This window comes from Nicotiana tabacum, chromosome 17 (assembly GCF_000715075.1).
Source record: "Nicotiana tabacum cultivar K326 chromosome 17, ASM71507v2, whole genome shotgun sequence".
NCBI classification, from domain to species: domain Eukaryota; kingdom Viridiplantae; phylum Streptophyta; class Magnoliopsida; order Solanales; family Solanaceae; genus Nicotiana; species Nicotiana tabacum.
In genome coordinates, this window is record NC_134096.1 from 33,961,232 (window position 1) to 33,978,717 (window position 17,486).

The window sequence follows — 17,486 nt, forward strand, 5'->3', positions numbered from 1 at the left end:
TTCACAATTGTGGGTGCCAATGTATTTACCCACAACCCACATATTTATTTTCTTCTTCCTCGCTCGCAGCATCCAATTACAACACGTAAACCATCTACGACTGACTACCTTGTATACATCTGGAGATGACTCACGTACCGTGATCTCACGACACTCTTTTACGTTGTACATTAGCATCACCCTAGTTAGGCGCGCTTTATCGGAAAAAAGCATGCCCTTTGACAACACTGTTGCTCTAGATTCATCCCATATTATTGTTCGAATTTCGTCAATATCCCTTGTGATGGTATCCATATCCGGCATACTTGGCAAATGATCAAGGTAGGGAATCTCCCTTGAATGAAATAATATGTGGGACTCGTACACTCTTGGTCTAATGGGGGTGGATCATGCTCCCTCGTCAAATCAGGTCCAGCATTCTCTTCCTCCTCATTTTCACCCTCATCAGGGAAGGGTGTGTCATCTTCAGACTCATCGGCATTGTTGTCATAATCACTATTCTCTTCCTAACTTTGTGCATCTGCCAGGTCTCGATTAAATATGTCGTCTTCAGGCAATTGAGTAAGGACAGGACCTTCAGGATGCTCGTTTTCACTACACAACCAACAAAATAATGAGTTACTTAAATTGATAAATACTTTACATATAGCTATATCACTTCACTTACAAATCGTAATGTGTTCACATCCCATGATGGACATTATTTTGTTGGTGATAACTCCCGGATGAACCACCATGATCCAACACACCAGAACTAGGCATATTCCAACTGGGCATTGGTTCATAACTTGTAAAATTCATACCTGGCCGGTACCCCCTATGGAATATATGAGTGTTAATACAAATTCAATACAACAAAAATAAACATCGTAACACAAAGGAAAATTGAAGTTTACCACTCGTCTTGTGGATTATGTAAACTAGGAGAGAAATTATTTCCTCGCTCCTCATTCGCCCGTGGAGATAAGTTTAGATCAGGCCAAACTCTTTCAGCCAGAACCTGTTCGGCTAAAACTGCTCCATAATAATCACCCGATGACTGAGGGATATCCCTGCTTTGTGCAACCTTATTATTGCGAACGTCTTCAACCTTGACGTACATTTTCAATATTTTTATCACAAGAAATTCTCGGTATTTATCATGAGTCCTCAAAAATCTCTTAGAGTTTCACCATCCTCGATGTTAAACTCAGCATAACAAGTAACCCCTTGCGGACTGACATAATACGAATTTCTTCTGGTTACTTTAAGGTTCACCAAACATTTGCTCACACTCATTTTTTTACATAACAACGATACCAATGTATCGTACTCCATTGTAAGTTGCAACTTAACATGACACTGTGGAGATAAACTTTAGGTTACTGAGTTATTCTCCACCAAAACCTCACCTCCCCCCTCCCAATATAATGAAACCCTTATTCTTCGCTCTTCAGACATTATGACAAAATACAAAACAACTTAACGAAGAAATATTTCAGAAGACTTGAGAATATTTGTGATGGATTTTTAGAAAATCCTTAACCTCTTTAAATAAGGCAAAAACCAATTCGGGGGTATAATTGTTTTAGGTATAGCGCTTTAAAAAAGGGCTCTATACCCAGTTGAATTGTTGCTATGTCAGTTAAGCCCAGAAGAATTATTGGTTAGCCCACATAATATGTATAGCGTGGTAAGGAATGGCGATATATATATAGCGCCTTTTAAAAGGGCGTTATATATATTTTGGTCTCTATATTGTTTTCACACATTTTGGTTTTTTGAGTCCAAAAGAATCACATTTTGATTCCGGACTCCTCTACTATTACCAGAAGTCCACCATGGCTATGACTGGCTGTTAAAATTCTTATGTCGCCTGACATTTGGGTAAGGCCACGTGGCGTATCACTTTACCATTCTGACCCTATTTTACTTTCCCCCAATACCTTCTCTTCATGTTTCATTTTTGTGCAAAAAGTTTGACCAACTGCCTACTAATCAAACGTGTAAAATTTAGGAAATTATAAATTTTATAAAGTAACCCAGAACCCCAAATATACGGTTAAAAAAAAGATCTCTCACAAAATTTATACATTACCAACTAAACTTCAAAAAAAAAAAACATTGTACATCAATACAACTGCCACAAACCTCCCGGAGAAGGACCTTATCAAGGCCATAAATGATAAATGGTCATTAACTCCAATAATTATTGTTTCTCACTAGTAGAAGAAGTCATCAAAACACACCCACGTCTTCTGGATCAAGACAATATAGGAGTATCCTTTTTCTCTTTCTTTTCCCCTTCTTATGTTTATGGAGTATTTATTATTCACTCTAATTATTACTCTATTCCCATAAAAAAACTTTTTTAGTTTCTGTTGCTGTTGTATACCAAATTATTTTTTTCTTGTAGAGTGCGGCCATTGATCTTGGTGGGGGTTCTAAGGAAGAAGAAATTGAAGGGGAAAAGAAGGTATTGGAGGAGAGAGAAATCGTTTAGAGTGGTGAGGTGGCATGCCACGTGACATATACTTCACCTAAAATATTAGGCCACATAGGAACTTAATAGCTGGTCATAGCCGTGGTGGAGGGGTCAGCTCTCAGCCCATTTCTGTTTTCCCTGGCGATCAATGTGCTGACACGTCACATTCAAAGGGAGGTGTCGTGGTGCATGTTATTTGCAGATGACATTATACTGATTGACGAGACGCGTTGTGGTGTTAACGAGAGGTTAGAGGTTTTGAGACAGACTTTGGAGTCTAAAGATTTCAAGTTGAGCAGGACCAAAATTGAATACTTGGAGTGCAAGTTCAGTGGCACGACTCAGAAAGAGGACAAAGACGTGATGCTTGATTCACAAGTCATCCCTAAAAGAGAAAGTTTATTTCAAGTACCTTGGGTCTATTATACAAGGGAATGATGTCACGATCCAAAATCCAAACCATCGTGATGGCACCTAAACCAACCCGCTAAATAAGCCAATTAACAAAATAACATAATATAATAACACTAATGTGAATCAAAGATGAGATAACTCGATTTTTATACAACTCCCCAAGGATTGATAGTACAAATCATGAGCTTTTAAAATTTAGAATTTACAAAGCTGGTATGAAATATAGTACATCATCTGTTTGAACTATACAGGAACAGATTAAAATTCTAAAGCTACCAAGATCAAGAGGCAGCTATGATCGGAACGCATGTATATCTTCAAATCCAGCTCCCGCCGTATACAACAGCATCAACATCTAACATCTAGATGCAAGGTGCAGAAGTGTAGTATGAGTACAACCAACCCCATATACTCAATAAGTAACAAAGCTAACCTTAGGTTGAAAGTGACGAGCTGGAATAAGGGTCAGAGTCCAACTCCAATAACCAACAACAATTCATAACAATATAATAAAGATGGTACAAGTAATAGCTCAGCTCGTTCACAGTTACGAAAAATAGGCATGTTTTTCAAGTATAACAGTAAATCTCAAATCTTTCACCGAAAACACCAAAAATATGAGTAAGTTTGAAAACTATAATTTTTCCGAAAAACTTTCAACAATAGTTAAGAAGTCATATTATCAGATGGCATGAGGAAATTACATCTCCATGCCTACATGTCAATGTGCATGTGAATGTCATAAATGACAAAAAACTGTGTAACATGAGGGAATGCATCTTTATGCATGTGTGCCAAGTACACATGTCAATGGAATGCACCACAATGATGAACGCATGTACTCACACTCTCAGAGTACTCAATCTCATTATCTCACACTCCCACTCATCATGCTCAATCACTCTCAACACACTCAGTCACTTAGCACTGTATGGTACCTGCTGCGGCGTACAACCCGATCTCATCATGAATCAATAGAACTTGTGCTCACTATGGGTATGCAGACTTAGGAGGGGCGGATCCTATCCAAGTGCTAATATACCATGTTGCGGCGTGCAGCCCGATCCATATATAGCCCTAAGGCCTGTTGCGGCATGCAACCCGTTCCACATATAGCCATAAGGCTTGTTGCAGCGTGCAACCCGATCCTCATATATATAGCCATAAGGCTTGTTGCGGCGTGCAACCCGATCCTATTAATATATATATATTACATATATAATACCTGTTGTGGCATGCAACCCGATTCTATTAATATCACTCACAATCTGGCCCTCAGGCCCCAACTCAGTCATCAGTCTCTCCAGTCTCTCGAGCTCACAAATCTCTTGTCAATCAGCCCAAATAATGACAACAATATAATGTGACATCGAATGATAATAGAGACTGAGATATGATATGTAAATGAATGAACATGACTGAGTATGTAGATACAATTTAAGAAAATAACTCAATAGCAGAGATGACCTCAGTAGGTACCAACAGAATAAGCATATAACCTAAACATGATTTCTAATATGATTCACAACTTAATTTCTCTAACGCGTGGAAGTTTCATGGATGAAAACAAGATTAAGTAACTATGATTGTATCACAGAATCAACCGAGTCATAATTCACGCGGTGTCCTATCACACGCCCGTCACCTAGAATGTTCGTCATCTTAACACTAAGCACATAACATGTATATTCAGGGGTTCATACCCTCAGCACCAAGTTTGGAAGTGTTACTGTAAGGCCCCGTAAAATGTTTTCTAAAAACCCAGATCTCGTGATGCCGAATTAGGCGTAGAGGTTAATAATAGTAGAAATTCCTTGCGTCGAGCTTACGAGTCGTAGTTAGGACATTTTGGATTGAACAATGTTTTGGGGAATTAAAGGAAAATATTGGGCAGAAGTAGGCATTTCTGCGGTCCGTTCTGCGACCGCAGAACCACTCTGCGGACTGCAGAATGGTCGCAGAGTGGAGCAGTCTTTTGAGCCATTTTTAATGTCATTTTTGCGTCCCTTTATGCGACCGCATAACCATTTTGCAGGCCGCACTCTTATCATATATCCCGCTTTAGGAGTTTTCGGAGGGAGGTTCTGCGGTGCACTATGCGACTGCAGTACAGGTCTGCGGGTTGTATAGTGACCGCAGACCTGGTCAATTCCTTTCTAGTTTTGGCACCCTAATTTTGCGGTCATTTTGCAGATCGCATAATCATTATGGGTCGCATATGCGACCACAGAACCTGTTTCGGAACTTCATTTTTGGGGTTTTTAAACCCGACCCTATTCCGTTAAAACACATCCCATAGACCATTTTGAGCTTATTTTTGATACATTTAGAGTGAGAGAGAGAGAGTCCTAGAGGGAGAAAGTGATCTTTATCAAACATTTCTCTTCAATTCTTGCTTAAACCTTTGAAGATTAGCAAGAGATGAATCACCCTAGGTCTTCATCCCAAAAGGTAAGAATCTATGCCCAACTCTTAATTTCAAAAAATTACAAAAATGGGGTAATTAGGGAGACAATTATTGGGTGTGTGGGTTGTTGTCTTGCATGCATGTATTCTTAAAGTATGTGGAAAGGTTGTGAGCTAAAAATGGTATAGAATGAGTTGGGGAATAATGGAATCTTCCACAAAGGGCCTTAAAACATTGATGCGCACCTAGTGTTTGATAATATGCTTAAGTGAGCTAGAATCACGATCGTTTTCCCAATTCTTGGCTCAATTTTGCTATATTGCTAAAATAGATTGAAGTTGATAATATTCCGGAACATCTTAGAGTTTTAAGAAGCTCAATTGAGGCATGTTGGCTAAACCCCCTCTTCTTAGAATTTAATCTCAAGGCATTCATGAAATCGATGCAAGTTCCAAAATGAACATCCTAGAAATTGCTATCCCGAATATGCATATTTTGAAAATATATGTGTAATATGTATTCCCATGCTTCCATCATGTTATCTAGTCATCTGAGGAAAAGTTCAAAACTTAGAATATATGCTAAAAATGCCTAGACTTCTAGTCAAATTAGATTAAAACCTGTTATGCCAAATTATGTGAAAAGCCTTTATGTGCCTTGGATTCCAAATTGCTTATATGTGAATTTAATGTCTTGAATGGGAAGACTTATTTTTGTTGATGATAATAATAATGTTGTAATATAGAAAAGAACTTGAATCATGAAATACGGCCAAACACCAAGAATAACTTTATAATTGGGGCCACTCGTGCCATTATATTGAAAAGATGGGAAAGAAATATGAAGTGAGATGACTGATTAAAAAAGGGTGATATCTCAAATGAGATGGCTTAGCCGATCGGGCCGAGATCGGACTCCATGTAAGAACACAGTGGTATTGTGGATGAAATTATCAATATGGTTGATGTCTCAAATGAGATGGCCTAGTAGATCGGGCCGAGATCGGACTCCGTGTAAGAACACGGTGGTATTGTAGATTGTGGCATATTGGCACTAAAAACCATCCAACCTAATATTGCGGGGATTGACTTAAAAATCTATGTGATCCTTAACTTGACGTTTTAGTGTTATTTAAAGCTCATATTGCATTCTTAACTATTTTCCCCTGTATTATTGTTCATTATATTGATACAATGTTTTAGTTTTACATACTAGTACTATTCGACAGTACTAACGTCCCTTTTGTCGGGGGCGCTACATCTTTAAATGGATGCAGGTGGTTCCATAACAGACAATGTTGATCACAGATAGTGCTTAATCCTCTTCTCAGCGGACTCAGTGAGCCCCATTTTATTTCGAGGTCATGTATTGTACATTTTGTTTATATTGTAGTCACTTTTTGAGGTATAGTCGGGGCCTTGTTGCCGACACCACCTTTACTCTCTTTTATATCTTTAGAGGCTCCCTAGATACTATGTGGGTTGTATATGGGTGTTGGGAATGCTAAACAAGTTATGTTGTGTTTGATCACTTGTTCCACTCAAACTATAAAAATATGTGTATTTTGAGACTTAATAGTGGAGTAACTAATGAAACGATTTAATATTGTATAAATGAACTCCCTACTGTCTAATTAAGGTAATCATGTCTTTTCTTGATCATGGGTGAGTTGGGTATAAAGTATTCAACAGGCTTGCTCTACCGGGTTCACTCGGTTGAGCGTCAGTAACGCTTCCCGAGGTTGGGGCATGACAAACTTGGTATTAGAACCTAAGGTTTTAAAGTGTCCTAGGATGTCTCAGAGCCGTGTCTGGCAGAGTCCTTCTTATCGGTGTGTTGTCGACCACATCTATAAGTCTGAGGCTACTTGGACATTTAGGAACAATACCCTTCTTAGATATTCTGGATCATGCGATGAAACTAATTGTGCAACTGTTCCTCATCTAACTCGTGCATTCCTTTAACTTTCAGTATATGGCACCTAAGAAGAGAGAAAGAACTGGCCAAGGGTCCAATGCTGCTTCAGGAGTGGCAGTTGACCTTCTATTTGATAATGCGGGTGAATACCCAAGGGGTGAAGATAATCCCCTGATTGCTTCACTGCCTAATTCCACTACACCTACACCTACTAAGGGTATGACAATTCCTCCACCTAATATTCCGGTTCCACCTCCAGCCCCAACTTCCTGTTCTGGTATTTCTGATGGAATCTTAGCGGAGCTATTCAGATGCTAACTCAGATAGTGGCTTCTCAAGCCTAAAGGTTGAATGTTTCACCCACACCTTCTAGCCCACAAGGGGATTCTACTAGTTATAGGGTGAACAGGTTTTTGTAGTTGGATCCTCCGGTGTTCATGGGTGCTAATCCCGAGGAGGACCCACAGGACTTCATTGATAAGATGCATAAGACTCTCCGGGTTATGCGCGCTACTGAGACGGAGGCAGTGGGGTTGGCCGCCTACCGCCTGAAAGGGGTGGCCTATTCTTGGTTCGAGCGATGGTAGGACTCTCGGGAGGAGGGGAGCCCTCCGGCGAGGTAAAGTGAGTTTGCTGACGCTTTCATGGACCATTTCTTGCCGGCCGAGACTAGGGCAGCTCGTGCTGTAGAATTTGAGAATCTTAAGCAACGAAGTAAGAGTGTGTGGGAGTATCACATGGAGTTTGCGTGTCAGTATAAATATACTATTCACATGATGCCCACTATGGAAGCCAGAGTGCATCGGTTTGTGTAGGGCCTTAGACCTTTGGTAATTAATGAGGGTGCCACGGCTGCCTTGAACTCAGATATAAATTATGGGAAAATGGTACCATTTGCTCAAGCTACAGAGGATCATAAGTTGAAGAACAGAAGGGAGCGAGAGGTTACCAGCAAGGCCCCGTCTGCGGGCAACCCTGGAGATTCATTTGGTGGTGGAAGATCAATTTTTAGGGGAGGGTCAATAGGGCCATACCAGTCATATGCTCAGTCTTCAGCTAGTGCACTGCCAGCGGGGCACAATCATCAGTAGGGGATTCGCTTCAGGCCCAATCAAGGCAGCGGGGGCCCCACCATTAGGGCCTATTAGGAGGGAGATTCCAGCAGGAGCGGAGGCCCCCGTGCCCCAAGTATAGGAGGATGCATTTGGGGATCTGCTACCAGAACCTGCTGGTATGTTACAGGTGCAGAATAAGGGTGCGGGCAAGGGCACAACACAGCCATCTAGTTCTGCAACTACTACATCTTCGGCACCCCCTCCAGCTCGAAGTACGCCGGCACCAGCAGGGCATGGTGAAGCTAGGGGTGGTGCGTAGAATTCAGGAGGACCCAACCGTTTCTATGCTATGAGTGGTCGCCAGAGTGCAGAGGCTTCTCCAGATGTTGTCACAGGTATATTGACTGTCCAAACTCATGATGTATATGCTCTTATTGATCCCGGTTCCACCTCTTCCTATGTTACCCCTTATGTTGCTATGGAATTTGGGATAGAACTGGAACAACTTCATGAGCCGTTCCCTATATCTACTTCGGTTCACGAGTCTATTGTGGCCGCATGGGTTTATAGAGGTTGTATTGTCACGGTACGTGGTCGGGACACCGTGGACGATCTCATTGAATTGGGGATGGTCGATTTTGATGTAATTATGGGGATAGATTGGCTTTACTCATGTTTTTCCAAGCTCGATTGCCGGACTAGAACTGTGAGGTTTGAATTTCCAAGTGATCCAGTTGTTGAGTGGAAGGGGGATAATGTGGTGCCGAAGGGTAGGTTTATTTCTTACCTTAAGGCCGCAAAGATGATTAAGAAGGAGTGTATCTATCACTTGGTCAGGGTTACGGACACCGACACTGAGGCACCTACACTCGAGTCTGTTCTAGTTGTGAATGAATTTGAAGAGATCTTTCCTAATGAACTCCCTGGGATTCCGCCAGATAGGGAGATTGATTTTGGGATTGATGTGATCCCAGGCATGCGGCCTATATCTATTCCGCCCAATAAGATGGCACCAGTAGAATTGAAGGAGTTAAAGGAGCAATTGAAGGATTTGTTAGAAACGGGTTTCATTCGACCGAGTGTGTCGCCATGGAGCGCACCGGTTCTCTTTGTGAGGATGAAAGATGGGTCACTACGTATGTGTATTGACTACCGGCAACTCAACAAACTAACAATCAAAAATTAGTACCCGTTACCAATAATAGTTGATTTGATTGATCAGTTACAGGGTGCTAGGTACTTCTCCAAAATTGATTTACAATCCCTGTACCACCAATTGAAGATCAGGGAGCAAGATATTCAGAAAACAGCTTTCCGGACTCGGTATGGGCACTTTGAATTTTTGGTAATGCCTTTTTGGCTAACAAATGCCCCGACGGTTTTCATGGATCTTATGAATCGGGTTTTCAAGACTTTTCTCGATTCCTTTGTGATAGTATTGATTGACGATATTCTTGTGTATTCACGAGGTCGGGAGGACCATACCGATCATCTTAGGGCATTGTTGGAGACTCTTCATCAACACCAATTGTACTCGAAATTTTTAAAGCGTGAATTTTGGCTCGAATCTGTCACGTTCTTGGGTCATGTTTTCTCTAGAGAAGGAATTAAGGTTGATCCTCAAAATATTTCAGCAGTAAAGAATTGGCCTAAACCTACAACGCCAACCGAGATTCGTAGCTTCTTGGGCTTAGCAGTGTATTACAGGAAGTTTGTGGAGGGGTTCTCTACTCTTGCCTCTCCGTTGCCTAAATTGACTTAGAAAGCGGTTAATTTCCAATGGTCTGATGCTTGTGAAAGGAGCTTCCAGGAGTTAAAATCGAGATTGACTACAACGCAGGTGTTGACCCTGCCAGAGGGTACGGAAGGTTTTGTGGTATATTGCGATGCTTCAAGGATTGGGCTTGGGTGTGTATTAATGCAACACGACAAGGTTATAGCTTATGTTTCTAGGAAACTCAAGTATCATGAAAAGAACTATCCAACCCATGACTTAGAACTTGCAGTGGTGGTTTTTGCATTGAAGATTTGGCGTCATTATTTGTATGGGGTCCATGTGGATGTATTCACGGACCACAAGAGTCTTCAATATATTCTGTATTACCCGGGGAAAGCCAATGTTGTGGCGGATGCTCTTAGCCGGAAATCTATGGGTAGTTTGGCTCACTTAGAGGCATGTCAAAGGCCATTGGCCAGGGAGGTTCATCAGCTAGCCAGTTTGGGAGTTCTTCTTGCGGACTCTAGTGAAGGAAGGGTAATTGTGCAAAATAAGGTTGAATCCTCGCTTGTTGTGGAACTCAAAGAGAAGCAATACAACAATCCATTGTTGGTACAGCTGAAGGAGGGGATTCATAAACATAAGACTATGGCTTTTGCGCTTGGCATTACACTGATGTACCAAGGGCGACTATGTGTTCTGAATATAGATAGTCTCCAGGAAAGTATCATGATTGAGGCTCACGCTTCTAGTTATTCCGCGCATCCAGGTTCTACAAAGATGTATCACGATCTCAAGGAAGCCTATTGGTGGAATGACATGAAAAGGAATGTGGCAGAGTTTGTGGCAAGGTGTCTGAATTGTCAGCAAGTGAAGGCTGAACATCAACAGCCTGGTGGGTTGGCACAAAACATAGAAATTCCAATGTGGAAATAGGAAATGATACATATGGATTTTGTGGTTAGATTACCACGCACTCAGCGCATGTTTGACTCAATTTGGGTGATTGTGGATCGGCTCACAAAATCAGCACATTTCTTGCCAGTTAAATCTACCGACACAATGGAACAGTATGCTCAATTGTATATCAAGAAAATACTCAGGTTGCATGGCACTCCAATTTCTATCATCTCCGATCGAGGGGCTCAGTTCACGGAAAATATTTGGATGAAATTTCAGCAAGGTTTGGGTACTCAGGTGAATCTTAGTACAACCTTCCATCCACAAACTGACAGGCAAGTAGAGCGGACTATTCAGATGCTTGAGGACATGTTGCGTGCTTGTGTCCTTGATTTAAAGGGTAGCTGGGATGATCATTTTCCACTCATAAAGTTTGCTTATAACAACAACTTTCATGCTAGTATTCAGATGGCACCCTTTGAGGCATTGTATGATAGGAGATGTAGATCTCTCATTGGGTCGTTCGAAATTGGGGGAGCAAAATTGATAGGACCATACCTCGTGCATCAGGCTATGGAAAAAGTTAAGACCATTAAGGAGCGGTTGAAGACTGCTCAGAGTCGTCAGAAGTCGTATTCGGATGTTCGTCGTAGGGATTTGGAGTTCAAAGAAGATGATTGGGTATTCTTGAAAATTTCCCCCATGAAAGGCGTAATGCGATTTGGTAAGAAAGGAAAATTGAGTCCTAGGTATATCGAGTCGTACAAAATCATCTAGAGGATCAGTCAGGTGGCGTACAAGCTTGATCTACCACCCGAGATATCATTAGTGCACCCGGTATTCCATGTGTCTATGTTGAAGAAGGTAGTTAGAGATCTGTCAGTTATTGTGCCGGTTGAGACCGTTGAGGTTAATGAAGAATTGTCATATGAAGAAATTTTGGTTGCCATTCTTGATAGACAAGTCGGAAAGTTAAGAAATAAAGAAATTGCCTCCGTAAAATTGTTACCAGCACGTTGAAAAGGCCACTTGGGAGGCCGAGAAAGAGATGAAGAAGAAGTATCCTTACTTGTTTGAATAGCTATGTAATCCTTTTTATGAACTTGTCGCCTATGAATTTTGTATCACTTGTTCAATAAATGTAAAGGTGTTCCTTTTGATTATATGTTGTTTACATAAGTCAACATTTGGTATTGTTATGAGTTATGTTACATCGTTGGATTGTGTACATGTTTTTAGGATGTGATTCTGGGGCTCTCTAACAGGTGGATAGGCCCAGTTACAAAGGAAACTCTAGCAAAAAATTTGGAAATTTGGGGAATTAGTTAAATTTGGGGCTACTGGTGTGGGATATGAAAACTTGAGTTGCATAAGGTGCTAATAGTAGACCATGATCCTCATTCGAGGATGAATGATCTTAAGTGGGGGAGGATGTAAGGCCCCATAAAATATTTCCTTAAAACCTGGATCCCGTGATGCCGAAGAAGAAGTAGAGGTTAATAAGAGTTAAAATTCTTCGCGGCGAGCTTGTGAGCCGTGGTTCGGACTTTTTGGATTTAATAGTGAGCTGGGGAGTTGAAGAAAAATGTTGGGAAGAAGTACGCATTTTTTCGGTCCGTTCTGCGACCGCAGAACCACTCTGCGGACCGCAGAATGGCCGCTGCCAAAAACTTGTTGAGGTGGCTTCTGAGGCTGATTAAAATTTCCTTGAGGCCTATACTGATTCTGATTCTGTTGATTTCCGCCCCATGAGAAGTTAGGATGATTCCTCAAATTTGGATTGTAGGTGTTCCCATATTGTGCATGTTGATTCATAGGACCTCTGTTTTGTTGCCCCACATAGTATATAGATTCAGGATTCGTGGGGCACATGTCACTCATATGACTGTCACCACATATTTCACAACAAATAGACATCTGTTGTACATGTTGCATTTGTTGTGTTGTCATTCGGTTCATCTGATTTGCCAGCTTTGCAATATCTGCTCTCATGGCTGAGAAGTCATTAAGCTCAATCAACCCGTCTGACTTCTGTTTAATTGCTCTTCTTGCATCCCCATCTCCTTGCCAATTATGATCATTAGCTGTGAAGTTGTTTAGCAAGAGTTGAATTTCACTGTACGGCCTCGCCATGCAACTACCCCCACAGGCTGAAAACAGATTCATCTTTGATGCCTCGTCTAGCCCATCAACAAAAGTGTGACTCAATACCTCATCAGTCTGACAATGATGCGGGCAGTCTCTGCGTAGCTTCTTGTATCTTTCCCAATCTTGACGAAGTGTCTCGCCATCCCGTTGTTGGAACCCAAGAATTTGGCTCCTCAGCGATTTTGTCTTCTTAGTAGGGAAAAACTTGATTAGAAATTTCCTTGCTAAATCATCCCAAGTGTGGATTGAGTTTGCGGGCTCCTTTTGCAACCTTTTCTTAGCTTCCCCCAACAGTGAAAAGGGAAATAATGTCACCCTAACATAGTCCTTGGAAACGTTCGGATAATTGTAAGTGTCCATAATTTCCAAGAAGTTCTGAATGTGCCTCTGCGGGTCTTCATGAGATAGACCCACATATTGTCCTGTGGATTGAATCAGTTGTACCATGTACGGTTTGAGTTCAAAATGCCCCGTGATTTCAGGCTTCACGATAGCCTGAGTCATATTAGCAAGATTGGGCCTTGCGACTTCTATCCCCGGACGCTCTTCATTACCTGCCATCTTTATTGGCTGTGGTTGAACTACGATGTCCAACTCCCTTTCTGTTCTCGTTCTAGCTTCGACTTCCTTTCTCACTCTATGAAGTATTCGTTCAATTTCTGGATCAAAAGGAAGTAGGTTGTTTGCACTTCTACTCCTCCGCATTCAAGGGAAGAGCCTGCGTTAACACAAACAAGGCAAACTGAAAATTAAAACTGGAACAAATAAGTAATAACAGCTTAACTCAGTCACGTAGCTAATTTTTAGGTCCCCGACAACGGCGCCAAAAACTTGTTGGGACCAAATACACTCACGCAAGTATACGTGGTCGTCAAGTAATAGAGTAGTGAATAGAGTATCGTTCCCACGAGGACTTATGATTAACTTTTGACTAATTCAATCTCAAATAGCTTATCGATTCAAGCGATTTCTTATAAAATAAATAATTATCTAATTTACTACCTAAAGACTATCAAGTAATGGAATACCAGAAATCAACACAACACTTAAATAGTTTTAAATAACAATCAATGGGAGATAATATTTCAGGGTCACGGGTTATTTAACAATCATGTTGCATTCTTAGCTTAAAATAACTAATTGATTTATCTGGATTGTTGGTTCACAGGGTTGATATTATTCATAAGAATCTGTCGAGCCCTTACTCTCCTATTCAAGCTAACTTAATACCTATATGTCTATGGAATTAAACTTAACAAGAACGCATTTACAATTCCTGTATTGCAACCGAGCAAAGCAATTAGGTATATGTCTATCCCAATTGCGAATCCTTTCCCCGATGCCCGGGTTTAAGAACTTGCTCTATTTAATTCTATATGCAATCTAGAGTTTCCACTTTCGAGTTCAACTCTAGATTCGTAGATAGTATTTCACTGTTAGCTACTCAGTAAAATAATTAAAAACAGAATTAAATAAACAACCCAATATGATAAAATCAGATTCGTCAAATTAAACTTCAAACATCAACATTCATGTATACCCATGACCCTAGAACAATAGGGTTCTTAGCCACTCATATTCAGGCAATCATCAAAAATTCACGAGTGCATAAGAATCAATAAAAGAAAGAGAGAATAGGAACTCAAGACGAATTCCATGGTTTTAGAACTTTGTTGTGGCTTTTTTCCCTTCTCCAATATGTCCCCTGACCTAAAGGAGGTGTTTTTGGCTTATATATTGCGTACAAAAGTCGTGGGCCAAAGCTCTCCTATTCCTAGTCCAAATCGGCTTCAGGGATTGATGTTAAGGTGGATGTGACACATCCACCTCGTCCTCCATTTCTCAGCCTCACATGCGAGGGTGGATGCGATGCATCCACCTCGTCCTCTATTTCTCAGCTTCACATGCGAGGATGGATGCGACGCATCCAACCCTTGTTCCTCCATCTCAGCTTTGCCAGGTGCAAATGCTATGGCGGATGCTATGGGCTGACTTCACTGCTAAGGGTGCACGAAATCTGATCTTTTTCTAGATTGGATGCGACGCATCCAATCTCTCTTCCTCTACCTAGAGCACCTTTTCTTCATATTTTTGCACTCCAAACACCCTAATTCACCACACACAACTCAATTAGTCATAAAACCAATAATTAAACCATGTTGGGCATTTTAAAGATCAAATAACATCAAGAAGCGGTTAAAACATGGGTAAAGTAACATCAACACATATCGAAATATGCCAAACATCAGTGGAGCAGTCTTTTGGGCCATTTTAATGTCATTTTTGCGGCCCATTTTGCGACCGCATAACCATTTCACGGGCCGCACTCTTGTCGCATATCCCGCTATGGGAGTTTTCGGAGGGAGGTTCTACGGTGCACTATGCGACCGCATAATCGTTCTGCGGTGCATTATGCGACCGCAGAACAGGTCTGCAGACCGCATAGTAACCGCAGCCCTTGTCAGTTCCTTTCCAGTTTTGGAACCTACATTTGCGGTAATTTTGCGGACCGCATAATCATTATCCTGTCACATATGCGACCGCAGAACCTGTTCCGGAGCTTCATTTTTGGGGTTTTTAAACCCGACCTTATTCCGTTAAAATACATCCCATAGACTATTTTAAACTTATTTTTTATACCTTTAGAGTGAGAGAGAGAGAGAGAGAGAGTCCTAGAGGGAGAAAGTGATCTTCATAAAAAATTTCTCTTCAATTCTTGCTTAAACCTTTGAAGATTAGCAAGAGAAGCACCCTAGGTTTTCATCCCAAAAGGTAAGAATCTATGCCTCAGCTCTTAATTTTGAAAATTTACAAAAATGGGATAATTAGGGAGACAATTATTGGGTGTGAGGATTGTTGTCTTGCATACATGTATTCTTGAAGTATGTGGGAAAGTTGTGAGCTAAAAATGATAGATAATGAGTTGGGGAATGATGGAATCTACCACAAAGAGCCTTAAAACATTGATGCTCACCTAGTGTTTGATAATATGCTCAAGTGAGCTAGAATCATGATCGTTTTCCTAATATTTGGCTCAATTTTGCTATATTGCTAAAATAGATTGAAGTTGATAATATTCCAGAACACCTTAGAGTTTTAAGGTATGTTGCATAAACCCCTTCTTCTTATAATTTAATCCCATGGTATTCATGAAATCGATGCAAGTTCCAAAATGAACATCCTAGAAATTACTATCCTCAATGTGCTTGTTTTGAAAATATATGTGTAATATGTATTCTCATACTTTCATCATGTTATATCGTCATTTGAGGAAAAGTTCAAAACGGAGAATATGTGCTAAAAATGCCTAGACTTCAAGTCAAATTAGATTAAAGACTGTTATGCCAAATTGTGTGAAAAGCCTTTATGTGCCTTGGATTCCAAATAGCTCATATGTGAATTTAATGTCTTGAATGGGAAGCCTTATTGTTGTTGATGATAATAATAATGTTGGAATATGGAAAAGAACTTGAATCATGAAATACGGCAAAGCGCCAAGAATAACTTTATAATTGGGGCCACTCGTGTCATTGTATTGAAAAGATGGGAAAGAAATACGAAGTGAGATGACTGATTGAAAAAGGGTGATGTCTCAAATGAGATGGCTTAGCCGATCGGGCCGAGATCGGACTCCGTGTAAGAAAACGGAGGTATTGTGGATAAAATTGTGAATATGGTTGATGTCTCAAATGAGATGGCCTAGCCGATCGGGTCGAGATCGGACTCCGTGTAAGAATACGGTGGTACTGTAGATTGTGGCATATTGACACTATAAACCATCCAACCTAATATTGCAGGGATTGACTTAAAAATCTATGTGATCATTAACTTGATGTTTTAGTGTTATTTTAAGCTCATATTGCATTCTTGACTGTTTCCCCCTGTATTATTGTTCATTCTATTGAGACAATGTTTTAGTTTTACATACTAGTACTATTCGACAGTACTAACGTCCCTTTTGCCGGGGACGCTGCATCTTTAAATGGATGCAGGTGGTTCCATAGCAGACAATGTTGATCATAAATAGTGTTGCATCCTCTTCTCAGCGTACTCGGTGAGCTCCATTTCCTTCCTGGGTCATGTATTGTACCTTTTGTTTATATTGTGGTCACTGTTTTAGGTATAGTCAGGGCCTTGTTGCCGACACCATCTTTACTCTCTTTTGTATCTTTAGAGACTTCGTAGACACTATGTAGGTTGTATATGGGTGTTGGAAATGCTAAACAAGTTATGTTGTGTTTGATCACTTGTTCCACTTAAACTATAAGAATATGTGTATTTTGGGACTTAATAGTTGAGTAACTAATGAAACGATTTAATATTGTATGAATGAACTTCCTATTGTCTAATGAAAGATAATCATGTCTTTTCTTGATCATGGGTGACTTCGGTAGAAAGTATTCAACAAGCTTTCTTGACCGGGTTCACTCAGCTGAGCGCCAGTCGCACTTCCCGAGATTGGGG